The sequence below is a fragment of the Carcharodon carcharias genome, chromosome 21, assembly GCF_017639515.1.
Source record: "Carcharodon carcharias isolate sCarCar2 chromosome 21, sCarCar2.pri, whole genome shotgun sequence".
Classification (NCBI taxonomy): domain Eukaryota; kingdom Metazoa; phylum Chordata; class Chondrichthyes; order Lamniformes; family Lamnidae; genus Carcharodon; species Carcharodon carcharias.
Genome location: NC_054487.1, coordinates 77466859 through 77483407, shown reverse-complemented (window position 1 = coordinate 77483407; position 16549 = coordinate 77466859).

The window sequence follows — 16549 nt, the reverse complement described above, 5'->3', positions numbered from 1 at the left end:
CCCATATACCCCACCTACTGAATGATGAACTGCAGGAAAGTCTTCCCTACGCCAATTAAGATAACAGCAGCCTTCACTTTTCTTTCACCTTGGTAGTGTCGCCTGACTCAGTCAGCGTCACTCTGGCACCTAAAACAGAGAGTTCCTTCTTCAAAACCCTCCACAAACAAGCTGGAATAGAACCAAAGAGGCTTCATTCTATTCAGTTCAGAGGACTGTCTAAAAAGTAGGTGGACATAGTGAACACATGATCAGGGTTGGCCAGTTCATTAATCCTGTTCCTACACCATGACGATCGGAGCATCATCAGTAAGCACATCTTCCTTCTTCTCCGTTTCCTTCCCACACCATATTTAGGGGGAGGTGGTGGTGTAGCAGTATTGTCATTGGACCAGTATTCCAAGACCCTATGGTAATGCTCTGGGGGCCTGGGTTCAAATCCCACCATAGCAGATGTCAGAAGTGTTGCTTTGGAAAGTGGCATAATCAGAACAGAGGTGACACTTCCCTCCCCTTCCTTGACCTCTCTGTCTCAATTTCTGGTGATAGACTGTCTGCCAATATTCATTACAAGTCCTCACACCCTGCTCCCTGCAACTCCATCCCATTCTCTCTGATCTGAGGATACCACTTTCCAAAACAGTGCTTCTGCCATGTTTTCCATCTTCCTTACCCAAGGTTTCCCACCCACATTGGTTGACAGGACCCTCAACTATGTCTGACACCTCTCTCTCCCAGAACCATCACTTTTCATCCCACCAGCCTCCGCATTCAAAGAATCATCCTCCGCCAACTCCAGCATGATACCACCACCAAACACATCTTCCCTTCACCCCACTTGCTGGCATTCCTTAGGGACCTTTCCCTCTGGGACACCCTGGTCCACTCCTCCATCACCTCAACCCCTTCCCATGGCACCTTCCCATGCAATCGCAGAAGGTGCAACACCTGCCCCTTTACTTCCTCCCTCCTCACTGTCCATGGACCCGAAACACTCCTTTCAAGTGAAGCAGCGCTTCACTTGCACCTCCCTCAATTTAGTCTACTGCATTCGTTGCTCCCAATGCTGTCTCCTCAACATTGGAGAGGCCAAACGCAGACTGGGTGACCTCTTTGCGGAACACCTTCGGTCTGTCACAAGCATGACCCAGACCTTCCTGTCGCTTGTCATTTCAACACACCACCCTGCTCTCATGCCCACATGTCCGTCCTTGGCCTGCTGCATTGTTCCAGTGAAGCTCAACGCAAACTGAAGGAACAGCACCTCATCTTCTGATTAGGCACTTTACAGCCTTCTGGACTGAATATTGAGTTCAACAATTTTAGATCATGAACTCCCTCCTCCTCCTCAGCACTTTTTGGTCCCCTTTTTTCAAATATTTATTTTTTAATTTTTATATATATATTTTTTTCCCACCTATTTCTATAATTATTATTTTTTAAATGTATTTCCATTCATTGTTTTATCTTGTCCTTTTAGCCTATTTCGATCTTTTCTCCCACACTGTCCCTTCCCCCACCCCACCCCCACTAGGGCCATCTGTCACTTGCTCATCCTGCTTTCTACTCTTAATGTCACCATTAGCACCTCCTTTAGCCAGTATCACCAGCATCAACACCCCTTCGACCTCTTGTTTATGATGTCTTTTGCAATCTCTCCTTTGCCTCCACTTATCACTGGCCTTCTATCCAGCTTCGCCTGTCCCACCACCCTTAAACAGTATATATTTCACCACATTTTTACTTCTCTTTAGTTCTGAAGAAGAGTCACACGGACTCGAAATGTTAACTCTGTCTTTCTCTCCACAGGTGCTGTCAGACCTGCTGGGTTTTTCCAGCAATTTTTTTTTTTGTGTGCTCTCAGGATTGTTCAGTAAGTGCTCTCTGTACTGTGCCTATTACAAACAACCAAAGAAACTTGCAGTTTGATTTGATTAACTAATCGCTGGGAAGTATGACCTATATACCTGGCATTGCACTGGCACTGAAATTCTTACTTTCAAAATGGAATTAGATTAGTTAGTGCCATTTAAGGAGGGCCACAGTCTTGATGGGCGGAATCAACTTCTTCGATGCTGTAATTTCTATGATTCCATATCAAAGACCCTAGGTCAGAGTAGAAATTTTCTCACTTAACAGCAACAGTCCAAATGGAATTATAATAATTATAATAACATTTTTACTGAACATCATTTGCCAATCCCAATCTGGTAAATCTGATGGGGAAACAGCAGAGTAGTAACATCACTGGTCTAATAACCCAGATGCCCAGGCTAATCCTCTGGGGGCGGTGGGGGGTGCGGGGGGAGGTGGAGCACAGGTTCAAATCCCACCATGGCAGCTGGTGGAATTTAAATGCAATTAATAAAATTTGGAACTGAAAGCTAGTCTCAGTAATGCTGACCATGAAACTCTCATGTTGTAAAAACCCATCTTGCTCACTAATGCACTTTAGGGAAGGGAAATCCTTACCCAGTCTGGCCTACATGTGACTCCAGACCCACAGCAATGTGGTTGACTCTTAACTGCCCCCTGAGATGGCCGAGCAAACCACTCGGTTCAAGGGCAATTAGGGATCGACAAGAAATGCTGGCCTTGCCAGCAATGTCCGCATCCCATGAAAGAATAAAGGAAAAAAAACATTATTTTGGACAACTGTGTTGGTTATCTATCTATGAGCACCCAAGTCCTTGAGGAGGTTTATTCCAAAGGATTTGTTTCATATAACTGCCCCTTTCATTAGAGTATTGCCTCATAAACAGATTTATTGCATTATGTTTTGCTACTAATTAGGAGCTGCATTCTGAAAGGTTTTACTGAACCAATGTCAAAATCCTGGAACTCCTTTCCTAATAGCCATGTGGGTGTTCCTTTACTCTTATTGAGTAGAACCTATTAAACTTAATTATTAAAAATGAGGGACAAATTAAGAAGCAGCTCCTTAAATGGATACTGCAAAAAGAAAGACAAATCTTAAAGGAAACTAAGAAAACACAAATTAAAACGTGATTAAGGGGGTCAATAAAAGACATCTGTCCCCATGCAGCCCACTGTGCACAGAAGGCCTCAATCATGCCGGTGGACACTGCATGCTCCCTCTCCAAGGACACCCGGCCACTAACATAGCCGCAGAAGAGGGGTAGACAGTGGAGCCGCTCAGTCACCCGCTGGTGTAGGCGTTCCTACACCACATGGACTGCAGCGGTTCAAGAAGGCAACTCATCAGCATCTCCTCAAGGGCAATTAGGGATGGGCAATAAATGCTGGCCTAGTCAGCGGTGCCCACATCCCATGAATGAATAAAAGAAAGAAGCGTTATAATTTGGGTTTAAGTGTAGAGGAGGAGGACCTTAGTTAGTTAACAGTCTGTTCCTAGAAAAGGTCTCTGGCACTGTACTAGGACGTGCCCCTACATGTAGTTAAATCTTAACATCTTTGTGTGCACCTTGGGCAGTTAAGCTGCATGAATGAAGGCTAAAAACAAAAAAACTGCGGATGCTGGAAATCCAAAACAAAACCAGAATTACCTGGAAAAACTCAGCAGGTCTGGCAGCATCGGCGGAGAAGAAAAGAGTTGACGTTTCAAGTCCTCATGACCCTTCAATGTTTCTGCCAATTAAAGCTCTGTGGAAGAGCCCTTACATAGGGACAGACTGTTTCATCCTGGACTGTCTCCCATATCCTTCACTCACAGAACATGAGTCTAAGGAAGAGGACCAGGAGAAGGCCACTTGGTCTTCTGAATTTGCTCCACCACTCAGTAAGATTATGGTTGATCTTCTATTTCAACTCCACCTTCTAGCACTATCCCGCATCCCTTAGTAATTCCCTAGTATCCAAAAATCTCTCAATCTGTCTCTTGAATATACTCAAGCTGGATATATGGACTGCTGAATGAATTAATCTCACAGTGCTTCAGCCCAGCTCTCTCTCCATGCAAGAATTTTTAACTGGGTGCATTGGGCCTGCACAAGATCATTTCTTGGGTTCAGTATCATTAAACTCTGCAGTAAGGGGTTCCTGCAATCCCTATGGACACCTATAATCATGACTTTATCTTCAGTATCCATTATCTAACCAAACAATAACATGAGCAGACCGCTTCTGTCATGTGTATTGAATGCTATGTATAATCTCACATATGTCCTTACCACTATCTCCAGAAGGCACACAGATGAACATTGTAATGAGACATGGCCAATTGTAAACCAACAAGTTGACTTATTTTATTTGTAACATGTGAATGAACCGAATATAATTTTTCAATGAATTTCAAACAATGTCACAATGGGAGCAGTTGCTCAGTAGTACAGAACTTGAATCATGCTGAAAAGAGAGAGTTACCAAAGCTTTTTGCCTTGCACTCATCAGGGCAAACACAAGAATGCCAAATTTCAAAAAAGCACAACAATTTATACTGCAGGAGAAAAGGGTGATGATTGGTTGGCAAGCCAACTCTGATTGGCTGAGATTTTGCCATGGAGAAAGTTATGGGGAAATATAGACTCCCCAAGCCCCTGGGTAATTCAAAAAATGGGTAATTCAAAAAATGTGCAAGGCTTTGGACATATTCCCTTTGTTCGGAGAGAACAGGTCTCTGCCTATGAATGTATGGCACTTCTAGCAAGCATAAAAAGGCATGTTATGAGCTTGACTGATTATCTTAAATTGGTTGTTAGTGTAGCTATTAGCGCACCCAGGATTGTTCAGCAAGTGCTGCCCAATTGAATCACATCTAAGAGTAGACATTTTGTTTTGGGATTTGCAAGAGCGGGCTGGCTGTGTATGGTCTGTACTCTGTCTATTACAAACAACTGAAGGAACAACTGTTTGTGATGTCATGACATGACGTCTTAATGCTCATTGCACCCTAGAAAATAACAAAACAGAGCATTTTATTCCTGTTCGGAGCTAATTTCACTTTAAGCATGGAAAGGACCCTCAAACTTGTTGGCTCCAATATTAGGAATAGTGGTCTCTCTCCCTGTGAAAGCTACCATTCCAATTCCTAGGATAGGCTTTGTGTCTCAACTAGACATGAAGAGGTGACTTGATCTTAGGCCATCCCCCAGCTTACTATGCCCTGGGATTAGTCAGTTGAGCAGTCAAAATCAAATCATCCTAAGAACTTAAGAATGTATGAAGTAGGAGCAGGAGTAAACCACATGGCCCATCGAACCTGTTCTACCATTCAGTAAGATTATGGCTGACCTTGGGCTTCAACTCCATTTTCCTGCCCACTCCCCATATTCCTTAATTCCATGAGAGACCACAAATCAGTCTATCCCTGCCTTAAATCTCTTGGATGTTGGCTGTAAATTACTATTCCACAGCCCACTTCCATGAATGAAGTCATTCCAGCATATAAGGTATGAATGTTATTGCAATATTTTAACAAGCCCCATTGTCTCAATCTTATATATTATGCAAGAAACACCAATCCTCTAGGTGCTATGTCTGGATTTCAACTGCATTGCCAGATGTGTTTTTATCATGTAGATTGAGCCTCTAGTGAGGTGAATTTAACTCAATAACGCCCCTTGAAAGATCACTGACTTGCAATGTTGATCTTATGTTTAACTCTTCGCAGATGCTACCTGTTTTGTTGAGTGTTTCTCGAGCATTTTCTGTTTATAATTTCAGTTTTCCAGCAAATACAATAATTTGCATTTTGTCTTCTTGTTAAATTCACTATAATTTCTCTTCTGGGAACTCGAAGAAGTTTGTCTCTTCTCTTCCACAGGAATTTTGTTTGTTTTTATTATCCTGTTCAACCCTGGGATGTTTTGCTATGTTGAAGACACTATATAAATGCAAGTTGCTGTTGTTGGGTGACCGTCTGTGAATCAGGTCAGGGGCCAGTCTGATGTTGAGACTACCATTGTTCTGAACAATGGTTTACATATGGTATTGAAAATGGGAGGTACAAGTGGTTAGAATAAGATATTTTCTCCTTTGGATAAATCAAAGACAAGAGCCTATGACCCTATAATCTTGGGATAAGCATTTGTTAGGATTGGAACTTTTTTTTACACACAAAGGTTTATCAGAATGTACAATACTTTGCCAGAAATAGCGATAAATTGATTTGGCATCAAAAATATACTGAAGAATTTCTAGAAGAATGTCAAAGGTATGCAAGTGTGGAGTTTTCCAATGGCATGTCATATATAATTCCTGCAACCTGTTCAACAGGATTTTACATTCTGAGCTGTGTTAAGCATAGGTTGGGATTGAACTACATTTCCACAGGATGCATGATTAGGGCCCCATATGCCTGGCTATGGTACTGTATTAAGAGTTAAGAGTATTGGTATCCAACCTTCCCCTCTCTTCCTTTATTTGTAAAGTCTCAGTTGAGCCGGTCGTCACAATGATGTTATTTTACTTGAAAATACACAAGTGGGATGAGGAGACAGTTGCTAAAATTGAGGAGCCAGTGTCACAGGGCTGATGGGTGAACAGGACTTGGTGCGAGTTAGGGTAAGGACAGCAGAGTTTTGGACGAGCTTAAGTCTATGGGGAGTGAAATGTGGGAGGCTGGCCAAGAGTACATTGAAATAGAGGTAACCAAGGCATGGATGAGGCTTTAAGCAATGGAGAAGCTGAAATGGGGGCAGGGTGAAGGGGTGGTTGGAGGCAGGGGAGTCAGGCAATATTTTGGAGGTGGAAATAGGCCATCTTAATGATGACGTGGTTGCAGACAGTCTGGTTCAGCCCAAGAACTATTTCAACAGGGCCAAAGGAAATAATTAAAATTGGAAACTGTCCCCCAAAGCACTGTTCGGATAGACTCTGATCTTACTCACCTGTCTCAACACCTGGATATCAGCTCATCGCTGATTTCACACAACCTACATCAGCTTTATCAGATAGAAGAGAAAAAGTGAATGAAGCATTCAATGTACCAAAGGTGAGAAATGTAAGCGAGAGGATAAAAACAGCTTACCACACTATTTATTTGTTTTACAGCATCATTTTCTGCTAAAGGTCCCAACGTGCACCAAACCAGAGCATGGGTGGTCAGAGCAGTGAGATAATTCTATACAAGGTGCACAAATGGGAGGAGGTAGCACAATTTATTTTGCCAAGGGTGCTGATATTTGCAAAGTGAGTTCTCCGTAGTACAGGAATTTACAGTTTGGCAGAGGCTGACACTCCTCACTAGGTCATTTTCACCTCAATAGACAAATTATTTCCTTTACAAACAACTTCTTTCCCCATCTCTTTTATTATTCCCAGATCTCTTTAAATACTGCTTCGGTTTGCATTGTTAGAAGGCATCTGTGTCCAATGCAACACTAACTCCTCATAAAATAGCCAGAAACACTGGCAGAGTAGTTTTCTCAGACTGATCTTTGTCTGAGCTCAGACGCCAGGTTCTGCCACCACCTGCTTGACCCACAAAATGGTTCAGCCTTCGCATCAACGCTGCAAAGCAGGTGATTGCCTGTTCTTGAGGTAGGAAATCTACCCTGTTCCAACCCTTCACGTCACTTTTATCTGACTTTATATCAACCACATAATCTTGAATGTTGATGTGGTCTCTGCTTCAGTTACTATCTCCAGATGTGTGTTCCATAGCCTCATAATCGTCTTGTCAAAAAGAATTTCTCCTCTCTGCCCTAAATCTTTTACACCTATTCTGGTATCCATGTCCCCTCCTATAAGCTTTCAACCAGTCTCTGCAAGGAAGAGGCTCACCTGAAGAATATTCCCACTTGAATCTATTCACTCCCATGTATGGCTTAAAATATGAACCATGCTCCATATAATAAGTCTAACATTTTTATTTCATGTAATGGACTTCAGCAGAATCTCCTTACCAACAATAAACTCCATGTGGTTATTTCTGAGTTTGGGCCAGTGATAGAGAAGCTTAGCGTGCCCACACTTTTCACACAGTGAAAATAATAATTAAATATAATTATAATTAATTATGATAATTTAAGTTTAAACACCAGAAATTCATATCTGGGCAAAAGGTGCCTTGTGAACTGGCCAATCTTTATTCCATCAGCCGACGCCTACAGACAGATTATCTGGTTATTATCACATTGCTGCTCCAGGGAGCTTTCTGTGCTAATTGGCTTATCATGTTACCCACATTACAACAGTAACAACACTTCAAAAACACGTCATTGGCTGCAACGTGCTGGGGGACATCTAGTGGTCATGAAAGATACTGCTTACATGCCAATCTTTGATTGAGAGAAAAGATGCTGTGGAATTTTGCTAAATATCCTTGCCAACATCTCTGAGTGGGGAATTGGGAGCTTTCTGCAAAATATACAGCCTGGGGCCTGGATGACAAGAAAAAAACAGCTCAACTGATGGCAAGAAGGCATTCTTATTTTGATAGAAGCATTCAAAAAAATGAAGAGTTGGAACAGGGCAGATTTCCTCCCTCACGAGCATTGATCAGGCAATCATCTGCTCGTCACTGTCGATAGGAAAACTGGCACATTTTGAAGGTCAGCCTCACTATTGCATGACTGGCAGGCAGATGGTTAAGGGAGATCAGGTAGTTCATTGGGCTATAGTGGCAGAACCTAGTGTGTGAGCTCAAAGGCAGGTCTGAGAAAACAAGTCTGCCAGGATCGTGGCCATTTTTTGGGGAGCCCCAAGGAGTTCCTCAATTGAAACTGTGCAATGTATACACTGGGGAGTCCTCAGATCATTTACCAACATTACTGAAGAGATTCTCTGGATATTATTACATTGCTGTCTGTGTGAACTTACTGCATGCAAATTAGTTGCTGCAGTTCCTACATTACAACAGTGACTACACTTCATGAAAGTTCTTAATTGGCTGCAAAGCACCTGGAGATGTCCTGTGTCACAAAATTATAATAAGTTTCATAATATTATTGTGGTTTATTGTAAAGTAGGTCTACAGTTGTGAGTGTAGATGGTTCTGCAAGTTTGAAACTATCAAAAGAAGTTAGAGGTAAAAGGCATTTGAAATGCTAACGAGCAAACACAGATGAGGTCCTAGCATCTAAGGTGTGAAGGAAATTTGCATTTTTAGATAAGTAAAGGAGTGGTTTGACTTTCAAAGGGATGATAGGATGTTTACAACTAACAAGATAAATAGAGCAAAAACAGAATTACCTGGAAAAACTCAGCAGGTCTGGCAGCATCGGCGGAGAAGAACAAAGTTGACGTTTCGAGTCCTCATGACCCTTCAACAGAACTAATTAGAAATAGGAAAAGGGTGAAATATAAGATGGTTTGGCGGGGAGGGGGGGGTGGTGTGGGGAAGAAGGGGGGTGGGTGTTGTTGGGACAAGCAAGCAGTGATAGGAGATAACCAAAAGATGTCACAGACACAAGAACAAAGAGGTGTTGAAGGTGCTGATATTATCTAAAAGAATGTGCTAATTAAGATTGGAGATCAGGACGAGCAAGGTAGCTCTAGTGGGGGTGGGGTGAAATAAACCATGGGTGGAATACATTTAAAAATAATGGAAAAAGGTGGGAAAAGAAAAATTTATATAAATTATTGGAAAAAACAAAAGGGAGGGGGAAGAAAAAAGAAAGGGGGTGGGGATGGAGGAGGGAGATCAAGATCTAAAGTGGTTGAACTCAATATTCAGTCCGGAAGGCTGTAAAGTGCCTAGTCAGAAGATGAAGTGCTGTTCCTCCAGTTTGCGTTGAGCTTCACTGGAACAATGCAGCAAGCCAAGGACAGACATGTGGGCAAGAGAGCAGGGTGGAGTGTTAAAATTGCAAGCGACAGGGAGGTGTGCGTCATTCTTGTGGACAGACCGAAGGTGTTCTGCAAAGTGGTCGCCCAGTCTGCGTTTGGTCTCTCCAATGTAGAGGAGACCACATTGGGAGCAACGAATGCAGTAGACTAAGTTGGGGGAAATGCAAGTGAAATGCTGCTTCACTTGAAAGGAGTGTTTGGGCCCTTGGATGGTGAGGAGAGAGGAAGTGAAGGGGCAGGTGTTGCATGTTTTGCGTTTGCATGGGGAGGTGCCGTAGGTGGGGTTTGAGGAGTAGGGGGTGATGGAGGAGTGGACCAGGGTGTCCCGGAGGGAATGATCCCTACCGAATGCCGCTGGGGGTGGGGGTGAATGGAAGATGTGTTTGGTGGTGGCATCATGCTGGAGTTGGCGGAAATGGCGGAGGATGATTCTTTGAATGCGGAGGCTGGTGGGGTGATAAGTGAGGACAAGGGGGACCCTATCATGTTTCTGGGAGGGAGGAGAAGGCGTGAGGGCGGATGTGTGAGAGATGGGCCGGACACGGTTGAGGGCCCTGTCAACGACCGTGGGTGGAAAACCTCGGTTAAGGAAGAAGGAGGACATGTCAAAGGAACTGTTTTTGAAGGTGGCATCATCAGAACAGATGCGACGGAGGCGAAGGAACTGAGAGAATGGGATGGAGTCCTTACAGGAAGCGGGGTGTGAGGAGCTGTAGTCGAGGTAGCTGTGGGAGTCGGTAGGTTTGTAATGGATATTGGTGGACAGTCTATGATCAGAAATTGAGACAGAGAGGTCAAGGAAGGGAAGGGAAGTGTCAGAGATGGACCATGTGAAAATGATGGAGGGATGGAGATTGGAAGCAAAATTAATAAATTTTTCCAGGTCCCGACGAGAGCATGAAGCAGCACTGAAGTAATCATCGATGTAACGGAGAAAGAGTTGTGGGAGGGGGCCGGAGTAGGACTGGAACAAGGAATGTTCCACATACCCCATAAACAGACAGGCATAGCTGGGGCCCATGCGGGTACCCATAGCCACACCTTTTATTTGGAGGAAGTGAGAGGAGTTAAAGGAGAAATTGTTCAGTGTGAGAACAAGTTCAGCCAGACGGAGGAGAGTAGTGGTGGTTGGGGATTGTTTGGGCCTCTGTTCGAGGAAGAAGCTAAGGGCTCTCAGACCATCCTGGTGGGGGATGGAGGTGTAGAGGGATTGGACGTCCATGGTGAAGAGGAAGCAGTTGGGGCCAGGGAACTGGAAATTGTTGATGTGACGTAAGATGTCAGAGGAATCACGGATGTAGGTGGGAAGGGATTGGACAAGGGGAGAGAGAAGGGAGTCAAGATAGCGAGAAATGAGTTCCATGGGGCAGGAACAGGCTGACACGATCGGTCTGCCGGGACAGTCCTGTTTGTGGATTTTGGGTAGGAGATAGAAGCGGGCCGACCGAGGTTGGGCGACTATCAGGTTGGAAGCTGTGGGAGGAACATCTCCAGAGGAGATGAGGTCAGTGACAGTCCTGGAAACAATGGCTTGATATTCAGTGGTGGGGTCATGGTCCAGGGAGAGGTAGGAGGAAGTGTCTGCGAGTTGACGCTCAGCCTCCACAAGATAGAGGTCAGTGCGCCAGTCAACAACAGCACCACCCTTGCCAGCGGGTTTGATGACAATGTTAGGGTCGCACCTGAGAGAACGGAGTGCAGTAAGTTCAGAGAGAGACAGGTTAGAATGGGTGAGAGGAGCAGAGAAATTGAGACAACTAATGTCGCGCCGACAGTTCTCAATGAAAAGATCAAGAGAAGGTAAGAATCCAGAGGGAGGGGCCCAGGTGGAGGGAGAATATTGGAGGTGGGTAAAAGGATCCATTGAACAGGGAGAGGACTCCTGCCCAAAGAAGTGAGCCCGGAGACGAAGACAGTGGAAGTAGAGTTCAGCATCGTGCCGAGCCCGAAATTCATTAAGGTGAGGGCGTAGGGGTATGAAACTAAGTCCTTTGCTGAGCACTGAACGTTCAGCATCGGAGAGGGGAAGGTCAGGGGTTATAGTGAATACACGGCTGGGGCTGGGATTGGAAGATGGGGTGGGGACGGAGGGACAGGCAGGGGTGGAGGGTCCTAGATGGGTGTTGGTGTCGATGAATTGTTGGAGCTTGCGTTCCTTAGCACTTGAGAGAAAGAGAAAAAGTTTCTTGTTGCGGCGTCGGATGAGACGAAGAATAAAATGAAACTGGGGGCACACGCAGCTTTGAAAAAGGGTGCAGCGGTGCTGCTGGAGGGAGAGGTCGAGTGTGTTCATATGGCAGCGCATGGCACTGAGTGTGGATCTCAGAATGCGACGGGAACAGCAGTCCGAGAAACGTTTTATGTCCTAGAGATACCTATAATTCTGGGTGGGTTCGAAACATGAGGGATGGAATTTCAGTTGAAATCCACATGAGGTAAGTCGGAGACGGAGACAGTCACTGAGAAAGGAGATATGGCTGTGAAAGCAGGTTTTAGTAAACACCTTGTCAAACCCAGGAGAGAAATGGAAAGCAATGAAGGTGAACAAGGCAAGACAGAGATTTGAAAATCCTGACGGAGAGTAGAACATCTTCAAGGTAGGCATTTCTTGAAGATAAGTGGCAGTCAATTAAACACAGAGATAAAAACAAAAAACTGCGGATGCTGGAAATCCAAAACAGGAGCTGATATTATCTAAAAGAATGTGCTATTAAGATTGGAGAGAAGGACGAGCAAGGTAGCTCTAGTGGGGGTGGGGTAAAATAAACCATGGGTGGAATACATTGAAAAATAATGGAAATAGGTGGGAAAAGAAAAATCTATATAAATTATTGGAAAAAGCAAAAGGAATGGGGAAGATACGGAAAGGGGGTGGGGATGGAGGAGGGAGTTCAAGATCTAAAGTTGTTGAATTCAATATTCAGTCTGGAAGGCTGTACAGTGCCTAGTCGGAAGATGAGGTGCTGTTCCTCCAGTTTGCGTTGAGTTACACTGGAACAATACAGCAAGCCAAGGACAGACATGTGGGCAAGACAGCAGGGTGGAGTGTTAAAATTGCAAGCGACAAGGACCTCTCCCTGGACCTTGACCCCACCACTGAATATCAAGCCTTTGTTTCCAGGACTGTCACTGACCTCATCTCCTCTGGAGGTCTTCCTCCCACTGCTTCCAACCTGATAGTCACCCAATCTCAGATGGCCCGCTTTTACCTCCTACCCAAAATCCACAAACAGGACTGTCCCGGCAGACCGATCGTGTCAGCCTGTTCCTGCCCCATGGAACTCATTTCTCGCTATCTTGATTCCATTCTCTCTCCCCTTGTCCAGTCCCTTCCCACCTACATCCGTGATTCCTCTGACACCTTACGTCACATCAACAATTTCCAGTTCCCTGGCCCCAACCGCCCCCTCTTCACCATGGACGTCCAATCCCTCTACACCTCCATCCCCCATCAGGATGGCCTGAGGGCCCTTAGCTTCTTCCTCGAACAGACGCCTGAACAATCCCCATCACCACTACTCTCCTCCGTCTGGCTGAACTTGTTCTCACACTGAACAATTTCTCCTTTAACTCCTCTCACTTCCTCCAAATAAAAGGTGTGGCTATGGGTACCCGCATGGGCCCCAGCTATGCCTGTCTCTTTATGGGGTATGTGGAACATTCCTTATTCCAGTCCTACTCCGGCCCCCTCCCACAACTCTTTCTCCGTTACATCGATGATTACTTCGGTGCTGCTTCATGCTCTCGTCGGGACCTGGGAAAATTTATTAATTTTGCTTCCAATCTCCACCCCTCAATCATTTTCACGTGGTCCATCTTTGACACTTCCCTTCCCTTCCTTGACCTCTCTGTCTCAATCTCTGGTGATAGACTGTCCACCAATATCCATTACAAACCTACCGACTCCCACAGCTACCTCGACTACAGCTTCTCACACCCCGCTTCCTGTAAGGACTCCATCCCATTCTCTCAGTTCTTTCGCCTCCGTCGCATCTGTTCCGATGATGCCACCTTCAAATACAGTTCCTTTGACATGTCCTCCTTCTTCCTTAACCGAGGTTTTCCACCCACAGTAGTTGACAGGGCCCTCAACTGTGTCTGGTTCATCTCTGCCCTCACGCCTTCTCCTCCCTCCCTCCCGTCCTCACTTATCACCCCACCAGCCTTCGCATTCAAAGGATCATCCTCCGCCATTTCTGCCAACTCCAGCATGATGCCACCACCAAACACATCTTCCCTTCACTCACCCTGGCGGCATTCCGTAGGGATCGTTCCCTCTGTGACACTCTGGTCCACTCCTCCATCACCCCCTACTCCTCAACCCCCACCTATGGCACCTCCCCATGCGAACACAAAATATGCCCCTTCACTTCCTCTCTCCTCACCGTCCAAGGGCCCAAACACTCCTTTCAAGTGAAGCAGCATTTCACTTGCATTTCCCTCAATTTAGGCTACTGCATTCGTTGCTCCCAATGTGGTTTCCTCTACATTGGAGAGACCAAACGCAGACTGGGCGACCACTAGAGCTACCTTGCTCGTCCTGCTCTCCAATCTTAATTAGCACATTCTTTTAGATAATATCACCACCTTCAACACCTCTGTTCTTTTGTCTGTGACATCTTTTGGTTATCTCCTCCTATCACTGCTTGCTTGTCCCAACAACCACCCCCCTTCTTCCCCCACCTCCCCCCAAAGCATCTTATATTTCACCCCTTTCCTATTTCTACTTAGTTCTGTTGAAGGGTCATGAGGACTCGAAACGTCAACTTTGTTCTTCTCCGCCGATGCTGCCAGACCTGCTGAGTTTTTCCAGGTATTTCTGTTTTTGTTTTGGATTTCCAGCATCTGCAGTTTTTTGTTTTTATATAAGATAAATAGAGCAAGGTTTTTTATGTTTATTTTTCCCAGAAGATACTGACTGTATTGGCAACATGAAAGATTTTTATATTATGGGAAAAGTATATTTCCAAAGACATATAGAACCATGGAAATTACAGATTAAAGAGAGAGATAAACATATATAAAGGAAGCTCAGGTTCTGGGGCCATATAAAAACTAAAAGGGGTGTGTAAAACAGCCTTATGGGAAGCCTCCAGCTAAGTTTACAAAAGTCTGCAGCATCCAGTAACTAAAGTTGGGAAAATCCCACTGTCTAGTGGGTGCTGTGGTAAATTTGCTGGCCTGCTATTTATATTTAAAATCTATTTTGGATGGTTGCCTTAAAGGGGGTGTGTAATTAGGAGTCAGTTTAATTAGGAATTTTGGGATTTGTTATATTAAGTAACTGTAATCTTTTGTATCTGCTTGAAATCTTTATTGTTAATAATGTTTTAATTTAGTTTTTAAGATCTCTAAAGGTGTTAGTGGTCTCATTACTTCTGAATTCAGTGCCCAAATCTTCTCATAATAAATACAAATTGCAAAACTGTTGTGATAGCGTGGCCAAGTTTCCCTTGTGGATTTGATCCATCTGGCACATATCACCTGCCACGTCATAACACTGAGATTGTGATAGGTGCTATATAAATGCAGGCTCTTTCTCACTAAAACGTTCATCCGGTCCCAGATACAATTTGCATATTGAAAGAGCCTATTACCTGCTTCAGGTGGGAGGGAAAATCATACCCTTCTATCTTCAGGCCGCCTGCACCCTGCTTCTGCCCAGGAAGACTCAATAATCTCCACCCTGCCAAGTTTCCAGTGGTTGAAACATTATAGAAAGAGGGGACACGGAATCCAGAATAAATGTAGAAGAGTTGGGGCAGAGAGGAGAAATATTTTGAGAAGAGGATTATGACACACATCTGGAGCTGGTCACTGCAGAGGCCATAACAACATGCAAGAGTAGGTCAGAGAGATGGTTGATAGAAAGTCAGATAAAAGTGATATGCCAACAAAGGTAGAATTAGGACTACTGTTCATGTGAAAGGTAAACAGCAAGAGGACAGGCTGGGCTGAAGAGCCTAATACAGAACTGCAGAAGTTTACATGGACAGCTCCATTTTAAATGCAAATGAAGGAGGTTATAGTTACAGAATCATAGAATAGTACAGGATGGGAGGCCATTCACTCCATCGAATCCATGCTGGATCTCCCAAAGACCAATCCAGTTAGTCACACTCCCCAGCTCTTTCCCTATATAACTGTAATTTTTTCTCCTTCAAGTATTTATCTAATTCCATTTTGAAGGCCCCTGTTGAATCCATTCATCACCCTATCATTCCAAGTACTAACCAGGCGTTGCATTAAAAAGCTTTTCCCGATGATGCCTCTTGTACACTGCTGTGCCCTCTCATTATCGAACCTTCAACCAGTCGAACCAGTTTCCCTTTATTTACTCTTTATAAATCTTTCATAATTTCAAATACTTCTATCAAATCTCCTCTTAGCCTTCTCTACTAAAGAGAAAAAATCCCAGATTCAAAACCTAGGACCTCTACCACCTAGAAGGTCAAAGGCCGCAGATGCATGGATCACCACCACCTGCAATATTATAAAAGCAAAATACTGCAGTGCTGGAAATCTGAAATGAATATAGAAAGTGCTGGAAAAATTCCGCAGGTCTGGCACATTTGTGGAGGAAGAAACAGAGTTAACGTTTTGAGTCCATGTGACTCTTTTTCAAAGTTGTAAGGGCTTGAAACGTTAACTCCATTTCTCTCTCCACAGATGCTGCCAGACCTGAGTTTTTCCAGCATTATCTGTTTTCACCAACACCTGCAAGTACCACTCCAGGTCTCTCTCCATCCTGCTTTGGAACTATATTGCCATTCCTTCACTGTCACTAGGTCAAAATCCTGGGACTCCCTCTCTAACAGCACTGTGGGTGTACCTACAA